This window comes from Mustelus asterias, chromosome 15, assembly GCF_964213995.1.
Source record: "Mustelus asterias chromosome 15, sMusAst1.hap1.1, whole genome shotgun sequence".
Lineage (NCBI taxonomy): Eukaryota > Metazoa > Chordata > Chondrichthyes > Carcharhiniformes > Triakidae > Mustelus > Mustelus asterias.
This window is the reverse complement of record NC_135815.1, coordinates 94178919-94199754: the sequence shown is the minus strand read 5'-3', so window position 1 is coordinate 94199754 and position 20836 is coordinate 94178919. Positions and strand designations below refer to the sequence as shown.

General features: G+C 47.2%; 1 non-coding gene across 1 annotated transcript; it reads right to left on the bottom strand.

The window, feature by feature from the left end:
- Nucleotides 1-1113: 1113 nt before the first annotated feature.
- On the bottom strand, nucleotides 1114-1184 carry trnag-gcc (transfer RNA glycine (anticodon GCC)). Its single transcript has one exon. It is a non-coding gene; the product is annotated as a tRNA-Gly (tRNA).
- Nucleotides 1185-20836: the final 19652 nt, after the last annotated feature.

Here is a 20836-nt window from a genome sequence, read left to right as displayed (position 1 = left end):
TTAGCACTGCTGCCTCACAGCGCCAGGGACACGGGTTCGATTCCCGGCTTGGGTCACTGTCTGTGTGGAGTTTGCACGTTCTCCCCGTGTCTGCATGGGTTTCCTCCGGGTGCTCCGGTTTCCTCCCACAGTCCGAAAGACATGCTGGTTAGGTGCATTGGCCGTGCTAAATTCTCCCTCAGTGTCCCCGAACAGGCGCCGGAGTGTGGCGACTGGGGGATTTTCACAGTAACTTCATTGCAGTGTTAATGTAAGCCTACTTGTGACACTAATAAAATAAATTACCTCAAAACTAAAGAATTTGAATGACGCACGTGTGAGCCCTTCCTGGCCTGGGGGTAAAATCAATCCAAACCACTCCCGCGCAGCCCTTTCCCAGTCAGCACATACTCAGGAGGCCCGAAGTTTGTCAGAACTTGGAGGTGCCAAACATGGATCCGAAGACAGAAGTTAGTTTCAGTTTATTTACATGAATTTTGAATCATTTTGAATCTTTGTTTCGCGACACGCTTAGGGGTCCTTCACAGTTCACCAGCGAGCCGCGGCACACCGGTTCGGAACTACACTGTTCTCTCAGGACTTTTTGCCATGTGACTCTATGCATCATACCCTGGGCTGTGCCATTTAGCAATCCAATGTTAACCCTTGCTCTGCCGAGCACATTTACGCTACAGAGACACACAGGCAAAATCACAACATAAACTAGGTCCGTGGTCTCTCGTATTGGAGAATAATTTTTTGGAAAAGTCAACATGGTTTTCTTAGTGTTAAACCTCCCACTCTTTTTAATTTTCTTTTATTTATTCATGGGATGTGGGCGTCCCCCTGGCTAGGCCAGCATTTATTGCTGTAATAACTCCACGGAAGTGAAAGTCCCGTCACCAAGTTACTTTATTTACACCATACATCTGTACACTGCCAGCTCTCCAGTTGCTCCCTGCTGAATGCAGGCTGGGAGTCTGACACACCTGCTTTAAATAGGGAGCATGAGGCTCCCTGATTTAACCATCAATTAGGACTCATCAGGTATCTCTTTTTTTGTTTAGGTACCAACCAAATAAACAAACTCAAATTAACTTAGGGAAACAACATAGAAAAATTAACTACTGCTCGTGCATTGGCCGGGAATCGAACCCGGGCGTCCCGGGTGGCAGGCGAGAATTCTACCACTGAACCACCAATGCTGCTCCTAGGACTCAGCAGGTAGTTCATACTCTAGCAAGCCAACCTCATTAGCCTGGCTGAAGTCATCACAATTGCCCATCCCAGAGGGTATTTAAGAGTTAACCACATTGCTGTGGGTCTGGAGTCACATGTAGGCCAGACCTGGTGAGGACGGCAGATTTCCTTCCCTAAAGGACATTAGTGAACCAGATGGGTTTTTGCGACAATTGACAATGTTTTCATGGTTCATCAGTAGATTCTTAATTCCAGATATTTTTTATTGAAGTCAAATTCCACCATCTGCCTTGGGGGGATTCGAACCCGAGTCCCCAGAACATTAGCTGAATTTCTGGATTGATAGTCTGGCGATAATACCACCAGGCCATCGCCTTCCCTCCTGCCCCTCTTAATAGTAATAGAGTACAAACCTGTGTAGAACACAGGTTCAGATTCAAGTGAAGTGCTGTGTCCTGTTCTGGGTGACTCACTTTAGGAAAGGCTTTAGAAAAAGTGTAGGGAAGATTGACAAGAATGGTCCCAGGGATGAGGAACCCCAGTTACGTTAGTCAATTGGAGAAGCTGGGGCTGCTTTCTGTGGAGAAGAGAAGGTTGGGAGGAGATTTGAGAGAGGTTTCAAAATCATGAGGGATCTGAGACAGAGCAGACAGAGAGAAACTGTTCCCAATGGTGGGTGGAATGGGATTAGGTGGGCACAGATTTAAGATAATTGACAATAGAAGGAATGGAGACATGAGGTGAAACTTGTCCATGAGGTGAGGGGTTAAGATCTGAAGTATACAACCTGAGCATGTTTTGAGGCAAGTTTAATCAAGGCCTTTGTTCGGGATTTGGATTATTATCTGAAAAGGTAGAATATGGAGGGTTGTGGGGACTAAGTTTATTTATTAGTGTCACAAGTAGGCTTACATTAACACTGCAATGAAGTTACTGTGAAAATCCTAGTCGCCACACTCCAGCGCCTGTTCGGGTACACTGAGGGAGAATTTAGCATGGCCAATGCACCCTAACCAGCACAACTTTCGGACTTTGGGAGGAAACTGGAGCACCCGGAGGAAACCCACATGGGGAGAACATGCAGATTCCGCACAGTGATCCAAACCGGGAATCGAACCTGGGTCCCTCGCGCTGTAAGGCAGCAATGCTAACCACTGTGCCACTGATAGGAGGCGGAGAGGCATGAGGTGGTTTGCCCCTTCAGTGAGCTGGCACAGACATGATGGGCTCAAAGGCCTCCTTGTATGCTGGAATAATTCAGTGGTTCAGTGTGTCTGGGGTCACAGATAGGTCAGATTATTACAGTAAATTTCTTTCCCAGAAGGACATTGGCGAAATAATTTGATTGTTGATTAATATAACGGAAACGAGTTTTTAATTTCCAGATCTTTTCAATCAGTTGAAGTTTAAATTGCCAAGCTGCCTGAGAGGATTTGAACTCCAGGTCATTGGAAGGCGATGGCTTTCGGACTGTGCGAGCACCCGGAGGAAGCCCACACAGACACGGGGAGAACGTGCAGACTCCGCACGGACAGTGACCCAAGGCCGGAATCGAACCCGGGTCCCTAGCGCTGGGAGGCAGCAGTGCTAACCACTGTGCCGCCCGTGACAGAGGGTGGGAAGATTGCGATATGGAGTGCGCTTGAGAGACCGGCACCGATTGCTCCGTTGTTCTCACCCTTATGACACTTTTGGGAGAATTCCGCCCATTGCCTCTCTGCATTCTTCCATTCGAAATGATTCAGTTCACACTACCCCGCATTGAGTTTCATCTGGCACCTGTCCACGCCGTAATGTGGTTGACTCACATCTTCACTCTGAAAGGGCACAGGGAGCCACTTAGCCACATTCAACAAGGCAGCTCAACACTGCCTTCTCAAGGGCAATTAGGGATGGGCAATAAATGTAAGGCGTAATCAGCGACACCCACATACCGCAAATGAATTTCAAAAAATTCAGCCTGACTACTAGCTTCTTCTCAACCTTATATTCGCTGCAATCATTAGGGTCTATCGTTTGCAATAACAAGCCCACTTTGAACTTTATATTATTTCACTGCTGCGTAAACCTCCTCGGCTAATAAATAAATGCATGAATACAGCATAACCGTCTGAAACATCTTCACATCCAAAATCAGCATGCTACCTTATTTATTCCATGGTTCTCTTCATAGCACCAGCTTTTTGGCCACCGCTTTTACATCTGGAAAGTTCCGCAATCATCTTTGACAAAGATCAATGTAAAGGTCAATTTAAATAGATCTGCAAAATTCCAAACCTTCTAATATATTTCTCATTCTTAATCACTCCTTCCAGATTCTTTTTAGATTCTCTGAATTTTCCTTCAGTGATTCTTGTGCAACTCACATTCAGTGTTGCAGGAACGTGCAGTGCAGAAGGAAATCATTCGGCCCATTGGGTCTGCACCGACTCTCCGACAGAGGATGCCACTCAGGCCCTTTCCCTGAACCCCATGCATTTACCCCACTAATCCCCCTAACCTACACATCTGGGGACACTAAGGGGCAATTTAATATGGCCAATCCACCTAACCTGCATATCTTTGGATACTAAGGGACAATTTAGCATGGCCAATCCACCTAACCTGCACATCTTTGGACACTAAGGGACAATTTAGCATGGCCAATCCACCTAACCTGCACATCTTTGGACACTAAAGGGCAATTTATCATGGCCAATCCACCTAACGTGCACATCTTTGGACACTAAGGGGCAATTTATCATGGCCAATCCACCTAACGTGCACATCTTTGGACACTAAGGGACAATTTAGCATGGCCAATCCACCTAACCTGCACATCTTTGGACACTAAGGGGCAATTTAGCATGGCCAATCCACCTAACCTGCACATCTTTGGACAGTAAGGGGCAATTTAACAAGGCCATTCCACCTAGAATGCAAATCTTTGGACACTAAGGGGCAATTTAACATGGCCAATCCACCAAACCTGCACATTTTTGGACTGTGGGAATAAACCCAGAGGAAACCCACGCAGGCAAGGGAAGAATGTGCAAACTCTACACAGTCACTCAAGGCCAGAATTGAACCCAGGGCACTGGCGCTGCAAGGCAGCAATGTTGAACACTGTGCCACCCCTGCTTTTTTTTTAACCTTACAATATACATTAAAAATTACCTTAACCTGTATTCATCCATGGCAGTCTTAGTTCTGATTCTGCTGATTAAACGTGAAAGTGAGTTTAAAAGAAAACATTTAGCTTCTTTTTTATTTATTAGTGTCACAAGTAGGCTTGCATTAACACTGCAATGAAGTTACAGTGAAAATCCCTCAGTCGCCACACTCCGGTGCCTGTTTGGGTACGCTGAGGGAGAATTTAGCACGGCCAATGCACCTAATCTGCCCATCTTTGGACTGTGGGAGGAAACCGGAGCACCCGGAGGAAACCCACACAGACACAGGGAGAACGTGCAAACTCCACACAGACAGTGACCCAAGCCGGGAATCGAACCCGGGTCCCTGAAGCTGTGAGGCAGCAGTGCTAACCACTGTGCCGCGGTGCCACCCTTTTTGTGGTGGCCATCAGTGGCCTCTTTAAGGATTGCTTAGAGTCCATAATAAACTCAAGTGAAGCACGTTCAGCCCAGGTGTGAAAATGGCATTCGATGTGCTTCGGTCGCCATTGAGTGCGCAGCAGAGAGTGCTGGGAAATTCGGCCCCCTTTTTCGCCCCTGTACTGTGTCCAACAAGCTACCATGATGTTAAACTTTCCTCAGTTTGAAACATGCAGAAGTTTTCCTTCCTTGCAGCTGTGCCTGTTGATCTCAAGAGGGATTTGTGAGTTCTGAATCATTCAGTAAAAGACAAAGACTGCATAATGAATGAGGTGTTACACAACCTGAAGCAGTCACCAATAAACGTCCCAGCAATTTGAGCAGCACTCGGTTCGAGTGACCCAAACATCGAGGTGTCGCATTACTGAAAACATAAAGTGCTCAATTAAAATGAGATAACTTCAATATCTGTACGAGTATGTGTGCTTATAGCTTCGTGAAGCTTCTTCGCTTTATTCATGACAAGCTCAGAATAAACTTGTGAGTATATAAAATTTGTATATTTTTTGTTATGCCAGAACTCTCTGTTCCAGTTTCACACAAATCAGATAGTTATATCACAGCTTGGTATGGGCTCCTGCTCTGCCCAAGACCGCAAGAAACTATAAAAGGTCGTGAATGCAGCCCAATCCATCACGCAAACCATCCAATGACTCTGTCATAATTTCCTGCTGCCTCGGCAAAGCAGCCAACATAATTAAGGATCCCACACACCCCAGACATTCTCTCTTCCACCTTCTTCCGTCGGGAAAAAGATACAGAAGTCTGAGGTCACGTACCAACCGACTCAAGAACAGCTTCTTCCCTGCTGCTGTCAGACTTCTGAATGGCCCTCCCTTGCATTAAGTAGATCTTTGTTTACGCCCTAGATATGACTGTAACACTACATTCTGCACTCTCTCCTTTCCTTCTCTATGAACAGTATTCTTTGTCTGTATAGCGCACAAGGAACAATACTTTTCACTCTATGCTCATACATGTGACAATAATAAATCAAATCAAATCAAAATAAGATAAAATACGGAATGGCTTAGTAGCTTAATATTGGAACAGAATCATAGAATCCCTACAGTGCAGAAGGAGGCCATTTAGTCCAGGGGTGGCATGGTGGCACAGTGGTTAGCACTGCTGCTTCACAGCGCCAGGGACCCGGATTCGATTCCCAGCTTGGGTCACTGTCTGTGTGGAATTTGCACCTCTCCCCTTTCGTTGGGTTTCCTCCGGGTGCTCCGGTTTCCTCCCACAGTCCAAAGATGTGCAGGTTAGATGGATTGGCCATGCTAAATTGCCCTTTAGTGTCAGGGGGACTAGCGAAGGTAAATACATGGGGTTATGGGGATAGGGCCTGGGTGGGATTGTGGTCGGTGCAGACTCGATGGGCCAAATGGCCTCCTTCTGCACGGTAGAATTCTATGATCTGCACCAAGCACAGGCCGTAACTCCACTTATTTACCCTCCTAATGCCCCTGACACTAAGGGTCAATTTAGCAGGGCCAATCCACCTAGTCTGCACATCATTGGATTGTGGGAGAAAACCGGAGAACTCAGAGGAAACCCATGAAGACATGGGGAGAATGTGCAGACTCCACACGGACAGAGGCCAGAATCGAACCCGGGTCCCTGGCGCTGTGAGGCAGCAGTGCTAACCCTTGTGCTACTGTGCTGCAAGAAAGATGCTTAAATCCCTCTTATAAGTTTACAGATGGACTGCATCGATGCACATATGTGTAATAATTATTTTATGAGGAAAAGATTGAAATTCTGTTTTTTTTCCCACACACACACCCCGCCCTCCCCCAGCCCACTGCCTCCACCCCATTCCTGGAACTCTTTGTTGTGGATCAGGACATAAGGTGGTCAGGTGTTTAAATTGTTCTGTCAAGGTGAGGTTCGTCACCTGGGTAATGGTATGGAGTGAAACAAAATATATTCCAGTGAACATTGGCAAGGTTTTGAGGGAATTTATTGACAAGCCAGGCCTGGAATTTTAAGATCCCTGATCTGTTGCGGGGAAGTGCAGAGAAGCACAATCACAGAATCACACAGTGCGGAAGAGGCCCTTTGGCCCATCGAGTCTGCATTGATGTGTGAAAACACACCCACCTAATCCTGTTTACCAGCACTTGGCCCATAGCCTTGAATGTTATGATGTGCCAAGTGCTCATCCAGGTTCTTGGCAGCCATTAAGACTAAGATGGGATTTAGGTATTGTCCCACAAGGAGAGATGAGTAGGCTTAATCTGTAAGTCTGAGCACCCGTTCGACTGTCCACAGCAATGCCAACTGCTCCTACCTATGCATCCAAGTGTGAAAGTCAACACTAGAATTTCAATCGGACTTGCCTTGGGCTTCCTGCCTCCATGGCAACCAGATCACAAATGGCTTATTGCTAGGCAGAACCAGTAGGAGATCACATGTCCCTCTCCAATATTAGTGAATTAAAAGAGACAGTTTAAAACATAACAATCATTTATTTATTGATTAGTGTCATATTTACATTAACACTGCAATGAAGTTACTGTGAAAATCCCCAAGTTGCCACACTCCGTTCGGGTACACTGAAGGAAAAGTTAACATGGCCAATGCACCTAACCAGCATGTCTTTCAGACTGTGGGAGGAAACCTGAGCATCTGTAGGAAACGCATGCAGATATGGGGAGAACGTGTAAACTCCACACAGACCGTGTCCCTGGCGCTGTGGAGTAGCAATGCTAACCACTGTGCCACCGTGCCGCCATAGAATCCCGACAGTGTGGAAGAATTGTGTGGATTCACCATCACAGAAAGTAGTTGAGGCCAAAACGTTGTGTGATTTCAAAAAGAAATTAGATATAGCTCTTGGGGCTAAAGAGATCAAGGGACATCGGTGGAAGTGGCGATCAGGATATTGAATCTGATGATCTGCCATGATCAGAATGAATGGCAGAACAGGCACAAAGGGCTGAATGGCCTCCTCCTGCTTCTATTTTATATGTTCCAACCTGCACGTTTATGTAAAACCTCTCGAATAGAAAAGGAAACACACGACCTCGCTCGCAACTGGGATTCTCCAGTTTCGCTGCGGTAAACGGAGATTTGGCCGAGCTTCCCATCCTCACTGGCAGTGACGGAGGGGTGTGAACGGCCGGAGAAGTTTGGCTGTAATGCAACCTTGCTCTGTGAGGTCATGGTTGAGAGGGGTTAACCGATAAAGCCAAGAGCAAATGAAAGAAAAGGCTGATGTTCAGCACCAATGTCTTTCTGGAAATTCATTTGAAGGAAGGCTTGTAAGATTGCCAAGCCTTCTGGCACTGCTATTTACTGCATTGTCTACCTGTGTTAAGATATACTGTTACAAGTCCAAAGAAAGAAAATTGCACTGTATTCAAGACTCGATAGTAAATATTTACTGGATAATGGAACAGTATCAAAGTCCCCCCTGTTCTTATGTGCCCTAATTTACAGAAAGTGAGAGAAAGACTGCAGCTTGTAAAAGGCAATTGCATCAAAAGCACCCTCATGAGATTCCTGGACGGCTTTAATAGAAAAGTCTCCATCTGATTTGCTCTGTAGCACAAACAGAAGTCTATCGACTGTGGAGAGTTTGTGCCAAAGACATGAGAAGGAACTGGATTAGTTTAATTGAGGACAGCATCAACCTGCCTCATGGATCCCTTAACCACAGTTGAAAGCATTAACCGAATACAACATAGGTGTTTCAAAGTTTAAAGTTTATTTATTAGTGTCACAAGGCGGCTTACATTAACACCGCAATGAAATACTGTGAAAATCCCCTAGTCGTCACACTCCGGCGCCTGTTCGGGTACACTGAGGGAGAATTTAGCACGGCCAATGCACCTAACCTGCACATCTTTCAGACTGTGGGAAGACACCCTTGTGGCACGGTGGCACAGTGGTTAGCACTGCTGCCTCACAGGGTCAGAGACCAGGGTTTGATTCCCGGCTTGGGTCACTGTCTGTGTGGAGTCTGCACAATCTCCCTGTGTCTGTAACCAAAAGGGAAAATGCTGGAAAATCTCAGCAGGTCTGGCAGCATCTGTAAGGAGAGAAAAGAGCTGATGTTTTGAGTCCAGATGACCCTTTGTCAAAGATTTTCCAGCATTTTCTCTTTTGGTTCCCCGTGTCTGTGTGGGTTTCCTTTGGGCACTCCGGTACATCCCACAGTCTAAAGATGTGCGGGCTAGGTGGATTGACCATGCTAAATTGCTACTTACTGTCAGGGGAACTAGCTAGGGTAAATACATGGGGTTTTGGGGATAAGGCCTGGGTGGGATTGCGGCTGGTGCAGACTCGATGGGCCAAATGGCCTCCTTCTGCACTGTAGGATTCTATGATTCTATGGGGATATGGTCTGGGTGGGATTGTGAATGGTGCAGACTCATTAGGCCGAATGGCCTCCTTCTGAACTGTTGGATTCTATCAAAGGAGAGCACCTGGGGGAAACCCACTCAGACACGGGGAGAACGTGCAGACTCCGCACAGACGGTGACCCAAGCCGGGAATCGAACCTGGATCCCTGGCGCTGTGAGACAGCGACGCTAAGCACTGTGCCACCATGCTGTACCGAGTAGACTTGAAGAGATCCCAATTTACCAGTAGATTTGGCCACTCATACTAAACATGCGTTGGACCTTCCAGACCCACCCCACCATTGCGGGCGGGATGGAAAATGTTATGGGCCATTTACAGGTCCGTTGACCGTGGGCAGGTCCAGAAGTTCCCAACCTTGCTTCCAAACCTAACCACGGGCAAATATTCAGCAATGTCACACTTGCAAGGCAGCACATCTGACCAGGTGTAAAGAATAAAATTACCTCACAGCATGTTTCTAGCACCAAAGGTATAAAATTAATTGAAGTGTGTGATGAGATTCGCATGAAGCATTATAAAGTGTGATTAAGACAGGGTAAGGAGTCATAAAATTGACTACATGAATATAAGAAGGAAATGACATGAAGTTATAAACTGAAGGAATACTTAATTCTGATCATGTGTAATCTTGTCTCTAACCTCCATGTATTCCCCTTCAAATATTGTCTGAAATGGTTGATGCAAAAGATAAGCTAAAGGCTACCAAAATGTGTGGAAGTTATAAGAACTCAGTGGACTTTTGTTCCAGGGGTAGTTTTGCTGCATGCTCTGTTTTTCATGAAGGCCCCATCTTCTCAACCTTGCCCCATGCCTGAGGTGTGATGATCACCACCAGTCAGCTCTCCCCCTCAAAGGAGTCATCTGGGGCTATGGCGACTTTACCTTTTACTCTTTGCGACACACTGCATGATCACTCATAGAATCCCTACAGTACAGAAAGAGGCCATTCGGCCCATTGAGCCTGCATTGACAACAATCCCACCCTATCCCCGCAACGCCACATATTTACCCTGCTAATCCCCCCGAAACTAGTCTCAATTTAGCATGGCCAATCAACCTAACCTGTACATCTTTGGTCTGTGGGAGGAAACTGGAGCACCCGGAGGAAACCCACGCAGACACGGGGAAAACATGCAGACTCCACACAGACAGTGACCCAATCCGGGAATCAAACCCAGGTCCCTGGTGCTGTGAGGCAGCAGTGCTAACCACCGTGCCGCCCATAAAACGTCACAAAACACTTTGGAGTGAATGATAATGAAAGGGTGAAATGGGACAAAGGAACCTCTCATGTGGAATGCTTGCGGCATCTAATCGTACTGAGGGATTTTCAATCATTGGTGCAAAAGGTTATCGCCGAACCAAGAAAAAGGAAATCAATAGAAATTTTAATGCTAAAATCCCCAAGATTATCAATTTATGTGAGTTATGGTGCAATGATTTCACCCATTTCGTACACATTATGCCTCTCCAATCTCTCTTTAAAGAGGTTGGAATGCTTGACGCAAATGATTCAGACGTGAATAATGCTTCAATATGATGAAAGCTCACGTGGCCTTTTCCGCAGGGGTAGTTTCACGGTACGGTGGCACAGTGGTTAGCACTGCTACCTCACAGTGCCAGGGACCCGGGTTCGATTCTGGCCTCGGGCAACTGCCTGTGTGGAGTTTGCACATTCTCCCTGTTTCTGCGTGGGTTTCCTTCGGGTGCTCCAGTTTCCTCCCACAGTCCAAAGATGTGCGGGTTAGGTTGATTGGCCATGCTAAATGGCCCCTTAGTATCAGGGGGATTAGCAGGGTGCATATGTGGGGTTACAGGGATCGGGCCCAGGTGAGATAGTTGTCCGTGCGGGGTTGATGGGCTGAATGGCCTCCTTCTGCACTGTAGAGATTCTCTGATTCTCATCTGGAAATCTGTAGCTTTTAACATAGCTGATCTCAGTGGCCTCCTCCATCGTCTGTCCTGCAGGGCGGCACGGTAGCACAGTGGTTAGCACTGCTGCTTCACAGCTCCAGGGACCCGGGTTCGATTCCTGGCTCGGGTCACTGTCTGTGTGGAGTTTGCACATTCTCCCCGTGTCTGCGTGGGTTTCCTCCGGGTGCTCCGGTTTCCTCCCACAGTCCAAAGATGTGCGGGTTAGGTTGATTGGCCATGCTAAAATTGCCCCTTAGTGTCCTGAGATGTGTAGGTTAGAGGGATTAGCGGGTAAATATGTAGGGATATGGGGGTAGGGCCTGGGTGGGATTGTGGTCGGTGCAGACTCGATGGGCCGAATGGCCTCCTTCCGCACTGTAGGGTTTCTATGATTCTATGATAAGTGTCCAGCGCCATGGGAATGTCCAAAAGACTGAGGGTGGCACGGTGGCACAGTGGTTAGCACTGCTGCCTCATAGCGCCAGGGACCCGGGTTCGATTCCAGCTTTGGGTCACTGTCTGTGCGGAGTCTGCACATTCTCCCCGTGTCTGCTTGGGTTTCCTCCGGGTGCTCTGGTTTCCTCCCACAGTCCGAAAGACACGCTGGTTAGGTGCATTGGCCATGCTAAATTCTCCCTCAATGTACCCGAACAGGCACCGGTCTGTGGCGACTAGAGGATTTTCACAGTAACTTCATTGCAGTGTTAATGTAGGCCTACATGTGACAATAATAAATAAATAAATTGGTTCTCTCTGATCCAACTGAGAATATCTTCATCAATGTCTTTACTTCCTGCCACCTCTTCTTTCTCATTTGTACACTGCTTCTCGGTGATATGTAATTCTGCACTCACCAAAACCACCGTCCCCTCCACCCACACACACCAACCCATTCCCCCGCGGTGATTTTGGAGGCAGGGGATTTGGTTGGGTGATGGGTGAAGGGTTGGGACGCCATCACCTTCCCACCACTGCTCGATTAAATCTGGAGCAAGGAGGCTGATGGATGGATTCCCCACCTGAACATAACTGAGGCTCTTGACGAAGCACTTTTAAAAAATTATTTCTAGGGACATGGGTCTTGCTGGCTGGGCCAGCATTTATTGCCCAGTCCTAAATACCCTTGAACTGAGTGGCTTGCTAGGCCATTTCGGAGGGCAGTCAGCCACGATGCTGTGGCTCTGGAGTCACATGTAGGCCAGACCAGGTAAGGACAGCAGATTTCCATCCCTCAATGATTTTAGAATGTAACCGGCTGACAACTCTGTATTGGATGTAATGTGACGAATGGGAACAAGATGTAAGGGTCAGCTGACCCAGTAAACCATGGAACCAATTACAGAGTGATGTAATAGTCAGCTGACCAGCTGATTCACTATAAATAAGGAACTATATAGAATTGTGGGGAGCTTGGAATGGTCCAGGGCGAGGCCCCAAGTTTGGAGTAATGAAGTTTCTTTATTAAACCCTTTCTTTGATTTATAAGTTGGAGTAAGTTTTGTTGTATTTTCAATTAGCTGCATTTTGAAGAGTTCCTTCTGAAGAAACAAAGGACATTAGTGAACCAGATGGGTTTTTAACGACAATCGACAATGGTTTCATGGTCATCAGTTGACTCTTAATTCCAGATATCTTTGTTTATCGAATTCAAATTCCACTATCTGCTCTGGTGGGAATCGAATCTGGGTCCCCAGATCATTAGTTGAGTTTCTGAATTAATAGTCTTCCATTAGCACCACAAGACCATTGTCCCATAGTGTCAGGGGGACTAGCAGGGGAAATACATGGGGTTAGGGGAATCGGGCCTGGGTGGGATGGCCCCTAGTACAGGTTCGATGGGCCAAATGACCTCCATCTGCACTGCAGGGATTCTATGATTCTACAACTGAAGCAGATAAAATTCCTCAGGGATTAGACAGGGTAAATATTGGGAGGATGTGGGCCCAGAGGGCAGAGTCACAGAATAAGGGTGCATTTCTCCACTGTCAGCATCCTTGGGGTTACCATTGACCAGAAACTCAACTGGACTCATCACATAAACACAATGGCTACAAGAGCAGGTCAGAGGCTAGGAATACTGCGGCAAGTAACTCACCTCCTGACTCCCCAAAGCATCTACAAGGCACAAGTCAGGAGTGTGATGGAATACTCCCCACTTGCCTGGATGGGTGCAGCTCCAACAACACTCAAGAAGCTTGACACCATCCGGGACAAAGCAGCCCACTTGATTGGCACCACATCCACAAACATCCACTCCCTCCACCACCGACGCTCAGTAGCAGCAGTGTGTACTATCTACAAGATGCACTGCAGCAATTCACCAAAGATCCTTCGGCAGCACTTTCCAAACCCATGACCACTTCCATCTCGAAGGACGAGGGCAGCAGGTACATGGGAACACCACCACCTGCAATTTCCCCTCCAAGCCACTCACCATCCTGACGTGGAAATATATCGGCCGTTCCTTCGCAGTCGCTGGGTCAAAATCCTGGAATTCCCTCCCTAACGGCATTGTGGGTCAACCCACAGCACGTGGACTGCAGCGATTCAAGAAGGCAGCTCACCACCACCTTCTCAAGGACAACTGGGGATGGGTAATAAAAACTGGCCAGCCAGCGACGCCCATGTCCCACAAATGAATGTAAAAAAACAGATTTGAGGAAGAATTTCTTCTCTTAGAGAGAGGTGAATCTTTGGAAGTCTTTACCCAGGATGCTTTGGAACCCGAGTCCTTGATCATCTTCAAGGTGAGATCGATAAGTTTTGAATCAGTCGGGGAATTACAGAGAAAAGACAGGAAGTGGACAGAGTGTTAGATCAACCATGATCTTATTGAATGGCAGAGCAGGCTTGAAGGGCTGAATGGCCTCCTCCTGTTCCAATTCCTTATGGTCTTATGGTCTTGTCACTTGGGAATGAAACGAGCGTTGAGGATGGAAGGCCCATTGTAAAAACTGGGAGCATTTCAACTTGCATTGATGTCAGCAAAAATTAAATTCAAACTGTTCCCATAGCAACTAAATCACAATGTTTGTCTTTAGGACCGGGCAGTTAATGAATATCATGGTTAACCGTACTGGCATTAAAAAATGAACACGCAAAATTGATGGACTGGAAAGACCAATTGGTCCATCAAGCTCTGCTGTTACACCATCTTCACCCCACTCTTTTTATTAATTAATTTGTGGGACATGGGTGTCGCTGGCTGGCCAGCATTTATTGCCCATCCCTAGTTGCCCTTGAGAAGGTGGTGGTGAGCTGCCTTCTTGAATCGCTGCAGTCCATGTTCTGTGGGTTGACCCACAATGCTGTTAGGGAGGGAATTCCAGGATTTTGACCCAGCGACTGCGAAGGAAGGGCGATATATTTCCAAGTTAGGATGGTGATTGGCTTGGAGGGGAACTTGTAGGTGGTGGTGTTCCCATGTATCTGCTGCCCTTGTCCTTCTAGATGGAAGTAGGGGTGGATTTGGAAGGTGCTGTTGAAGGAGCTTTAGTGAATTGCTGCAATGCATCTTGTAGATAGTATACAGTGATTTTGATTTGATTTGATTTGATTTATTATTGTCACATGTATCAACATACAGTGAAAAGTATTGTTTCTTGCGCGCTATACAGACAAAACATACCGTTCATAGAGAAGGAAATGAGAAAGTGCAGAATCTGGTGTTATAGTCATAGCTAGGGCATAGAGAAAAATCAACTTAATACAAGATAAGTCCATTCATAAGTCTGACAGCAGCAGGAAAGAAGCTGTTCTTGAGTCGGTTGGTACGTGACCTCAGACTTCTGCATCTTTTTCCTGACGGAAGAAGGTGGAAGAGAGATTGTCCCGGGTGCGTGGGGTCCTTAATTATACTGACTGCTTTGCTGAGGCAGCGGGAAGTGTAGACAGAGTCAATGGATGGGCTGCTACTGAGTGTCGGTGATGGATGTTTGTAGATGTGGTGCCAATCAAGCGGGCTGCTTTGTCCTGGATGGTGTTGAGCGTCTTGAGTGTTGTTGGAGCTGCGCCCATCCAGGCAAGTGGGGAGTTTTCCATCACACTCCTGACTTGTGACTTGTGGATGGTGGACAGGCTTTGGGGAGTCAGGAGGTGAGTTACTCGCCGCAGTATTCCTAGCCTCTGACCTACTCTTGTAGCCACTGTGTTTATGTGGCGAATCCAGTTGAGATTTCTCAGGCACGTAATCTCCTGGGAGAAGCCAAAAACAGAGAATAATCCTTTGGTTATTATGGGAAACAATTGTAAATAAACAGACTACTGGTCCAATTGAGTCTTAGTGCAGAATTTTCCCACCCCGCCTGCCATGGGAATTGTAGTGGGCGGGACACGGACAATGCAAAGGTCTGTTGACCATGGGTGGGATTTTCCAGTCTTGGGGCAAGCGCAGCTGGAAAATCCCACCCCTTAGGGTGTTTTCAAGAAGAAATTAGATATAGCTCTTGGGCCTAGAGAGATTAAATTTATTCATTATTAGTCACCAGTAGGCTTACATTAACACTGCAATGAATTAACTGTGAAAATCCCCTAGTCACCACTCTCCGGCGCTTGTTCGGGTACACGGAGGGAGAATTTAGCACGGCCAATGCACCTAACCAGCACATCTTTCTGACTGTGGGAGGAAACCGGAGCACCAGGAGGAAACCCATGCAGACACGGGGAGAACGTGCAGACTCCGCACAGACAGTGACCCGGGTCCCTGGCGCTGTGAGACAGCAGTGCTAACCACTGTGCCACCGTGCTGCCTTCCCCCATATCAAGGGATATTGGGGAAAGACGGGATCAGGATATTGAATTGGATGATCAGCCATGATCATAATGAATGGTGGAGCAGGCTCGAAGGGCCGAATGGCCTACTCCTGCTTCTAGTTTCTATGTTTCTACATTAACTGAGTTCTCTTTATCTTCAGGGCTTCCACCAGCCTCTCAACAGAGTTACAGAGTTACAGCGCAAAAACCTAAACACTAGGAATTTGGTTCCCGAAACATTTGAGATGAAAGGAATGATTTTTCACTAATTTCCACTAACTGGATCTTCCAGTCCTGCCGACAGCAACCCTCTTCCCCCCCCCCCGCCCCGCCCTCCGTCCCCACATCACCGTGGCTCACCCAGCAGCGAAGGTGGCATAGAACGAGAAACCCCATTGACAACTGCATGTCCAGAAGATTCCACCGGCGCCCCTTGGCGAGCTGTCTCCCACTGCCAAGGAACGCACCGCGGTGGGGAATGGAAATTCCCGTGGCCAGGATACTTAACCAGAATTTGTGACAGATCTCCGAGGAAAAGGCAGCGAGCGAAGGAAAGGGGCGGAGGAAATATCAGACTGGGTGAGCGGTCCGATGTTGCAAACCCGCCTATGAAGGCACTGGTGAGAGAGTCATTGACAGTAAGCAATGTGGAAAGGCCAAGGGCTTTCTAGAACATGCCGTGAATGTGCGCAGTGCACCGGAAACATAGTGGCTTCACTCTTCATTGTGTTAAATCATGGGGCGGCACAGTGGCAGAGTGGTTAGCACTGCCGCCTCACAGCGCCAGGGACCCGGGTTCAATTCCAGCCCCAGGTCACTGCCCGTGTGGAGTCTGCACGTTCTCCCCGTGTCTGCGTGGGTTTCCTCCGGATGCTCCGGTTTCCTCCCACACTCCAAAGACGTGCGGGTTAGGGGGGATTGGCCGTGCTAAATTGCCCCTTAGTGTCGGGGGGACTGGCTGGGGTAAATGCATGGGGTTATGGGGATAGGGCCTGGGTGGGATTGTGGTCGGTGCAGACTCGATGGGCCGAATGGCCTCCTTCTGCACTGTAGGATTCTATGATTCGGACTTTGTGACATTTAGTTGGCATTAACGTATGCTCAAAAATTGAGATCTGAACCGTCCATCTGGAACGAGTCACCTCAAAGATGACGAAGAAAAATCAATTTGGAGCATGAATTACTTCGGTACAGCGCTGGCCAACTGCTCAAAGGCAGAAAAATAACCGAAGGATCCATGATAATTAAATCGCATTTTCTTCAGTGTTTGACTTCCCCGTATAGAACTGGGTGCAAAGTAACACTTTCTCTCCGAGACATTGTACCAATTTGCCTGATAGCTTATTGAATTCAGCGCGGGCATAGAGGTGAATGGAGTATGCCTTCACCAGCCCTTGCAAGATCTTTGTCGCAGTTATGATGCTCAATGAGCCGTGAAAGATATCAATGATCCATCATCGCGTGAGGGAGAATGGAGGAACGGTGCATGAAATAATATCTCCTTGCTCTGCTTTCCACTGATTGATTGTGGCGTAACTTTCTTCCCTGGCCAAGGGTTTCCAGTGCTGATTACATATTTAGTTCCCGTTGAGTGCACCTAAGCGACAGCCTAATAAGCAAATATATCTGCTAATTGAATAGAAAACCCCAATAAAAAAAATTCAAGGCCATTTTCTAACTGAATAACTTTTATCATTTCCGAGCTGAGGACTTTGACGACCGGAATACATATTCATTCATCTGGTTTACTACCCAGTTCAGGTTAAGTTTCTTTCGCAAGTGTTTGACTGAGGGTGGCACATTTGTTCGCACTGCTGTCTCACAGCGCCAGGGACGCGGGTTCGATTCCTGGCTTGGGTCACTGTCTGTGTGGAGTTTGCACGTTGTCTGCGCGGGTTTCCTCCGGGTGCTCTGATTTCCTCCCACAGTCTGAAAGACGTGCGGGTTAGGTACATTGGCCGTGATAAATTCTCCCTCAGGCGAACAGGCGCCTGAGTATGGCAACTTGGGGATTTTCACAGTAGCTTCATTGCAGTGTTAATGTAAGCGTTACTTGTGACACTAATAAAGGAAGTGGGGGGAATTTTGCCATTTTGAGTCTAAGTGCTGGATCTGGGCGTCAAGTAGATCCGCGCCTGGAATCCTCTTTCCAGTGCGCCCATACACGTTTTGCCGGCTCCGGCCCGATCCGTGCTGCAGGCGGGGCTTAGCGCTGGCGGACCGATTGGAGCTCTGAACTGGGCATGCGCAGTTCAAATAAAATCTGACAGAGCACGCCCGAGCGCGAAAAAAAAAGCAGAAAGCGAAGAGAGCGGCTCTCTGACGGTCATCCTCTGGTCGGAGGGTGGGGGGTTGGCGGGGGGGGGGGGGGGGGGGGGGGGCGAGGAGAGGGGGTGTGACATCTCATCCACTGGGGGGGGGGGGAAACGGGCGCGAAACTTTGGTAAAATCTGGCCCAGTCTGTTGTGCGAGCAACTTATTGTGGATGAAGAATGTGGAGACATTTCAATGTGCCGGATGGTGACACAGAGGGACAGCAAATGAACGTGCGAGCTATGGCGATGAGCCGAGAGAGATTTGCTTTGCTGCTCTGCTGCATTGCTGATCTCAGCCTCTTTGCAGTGCGGAGGTACGAAGTCTTTTTTATTTATGGAAAAGATATCTGATGATGAGCTGCAGTGGCGCGGAAGAAGGCTGCTCACATCAGGCTGTCAATCATGGGAAATGTCTGTTACATGGGGGACGATAGACAGGAATAAAGAATGAAGATAATGCCGCCTTGTCTTTGCACCTTGCAAGATTGAAATGCAAAAGAAAATGTAAGAATGGAGGATAGGAAGAGGAGCCAGCCATTCAGCCCTTCAAGCTTGTCCTACCATTTAATTCAATTACCACTGGTCTGTGTCTTCAGTCTAATTTGCCCACCTTGGATATGTAACCCTAACTTCTCATGGAATCCCTACAATGCAGAAGAAGACCATTTGGCCCATCGAATCTGCAGCGACAACAATCCCACCCAGGCCCTGTCTCCATACTCCCATACATTTACCCTTCTAAATTGCTCCTGAAACTAAGGGGCAATTTAGCATGGCCAATCCCCCTAACCTACACACCTTGGGACACTAAGGGGCAATTTAGCATGGCCAATCCACCTAACATATACATCTTTGGACACTAAGGGGCAATTTAGCATGGCCAATCCACCTAACCTACACATCTTTGGACACTAAGGGGCAATTCAGCATGGCCAATCCCCCTAACCTACACAACTTTGGACACTAAGGGGCAACTTAGAGTGGCCAATCCCCCTAACCTACACATCTTTGGACACTAAGGGGCAACTTAGAGTGGCCAAGCCCCCTAACCTCCACAGGTTTGGACACTAAGGGGCAATTTAGCATGGCCAATCCATCTAACATGCACACCTTTGGAGTGTGGGAGGAAACAGGCGGGTGGGGGGAGGAATCCACATAGATATGGCGAGAATGTGCAGACTCCGCACAGATAATCACTTGAGGTCGGAATTGAACCCGGGTCCCTGGCGCCGTGAGGCAGCAGTGCCAACCACTGTGCCACCGTGCTGCCCCGGGTCCCTGGCGCTGTGAGGCAGCAGTGCTAGCCACTGTGCTACCTTCTCCTGGCAAATGAATGTGCAAGCTAGGTTAGGATAGGGGGATTTGAGGGAAAGATGAATGACACAATTTCTCCAGATTTCTCTTCCCATTTGATGATTATGAGCTTATAGCTGGGGAGGTGCCGGTATAGTGTCACTGAACTAGTAATCGAGATGTTCTGGAGACCGGGGTTCGTGTCCCATCCATGGCAGATGGTGGAATTTGAATTCAATAAAAAAAAATCTGAAAAAAGACCAATGATGACCATGAAACCAATTGTTATAAAAACCCATCTGGTTCACTAATTTCCTTTAGGGAAGGAAATCTGCCCTCCTACATGTACCTCCAGACCCCTTAACTCTGAATTGACTGGCTGTTGAAGGACAATTAGGGATGAGTAATAAATGCTGATCCAATCACTAACGCATCAATCTCAATTCAGCCCCACCCACAGCAGAATTTGGAGAAGGGTTCCAAGTTTCCACTAACCTTGGCTGCTCTGCTCAAGACCGCAAAAGGTCGTGAATGTAGCCCAATCCATCATGCAAACCAGCCTCCCATCCATTGACTCTGTCTACACTTCCTGCTGCCTCGGCAAAGCAGCCAGCATAATTAAGGACCCCACGCAGCCCAGACATTCTCTCTTCCACCTTCTTCCGTTGGGAAAAAGATACAAAAGTCTGAGGTCATGTACCAACCGACTCAAGAACAGCTTCTTCCCTGCTGCCACCAGACTTTTGAATGGACCTACCTTGCATTAAGTTGATCTTTTCTCTACACCCTCGCTATGACTGCAACACTACATTCTGCACTCTCTCGTTTCCTTCTCTATAAATCGTATGCTTTGTCTGTATAGTGCGCAAGAAACAATACTTTTCTCTGTATCCCAATACATACAACAATAATAAATCAAATCAAATCAAATCAAATAATTTTTGTGCTGAAGAAATGCTTTCTTATATCCTCCTGAACAACCCTCATTTTGAGTTATAGCTTTGCTGTAGCTTGGCTCTGAACTAGTCCACCAGAGGATAAAGTTTCCTTCTTTCTTCCTCATCAAGTCCTTTGGACTTCTTTTGCAAAATATTGTAATTACTTGTATGCTGAAATGATCGTAATTGTGCAATTCTTCTTATTGTATTCTTTATTTTAATTTTAAATATTGTCTATAATTGTTATGAATTATGATTGCTTGTTTCATTTTTATCATCATCAGTTCAGCACCTGCTGCGTGATTTCTTTTAATAAAGCAACTATCCATCCGTCCATCCATCTTTAAATGTATATATATACCCCGTAATCATCTTAAACACCTCAGTTATATCATTCCTTCATCTTTCATATTAGAGGGAATACCCCCAATCTACGCAGCCTGAGATTCAGAAATTTCTCTGGACGAACAGAAATGAAACT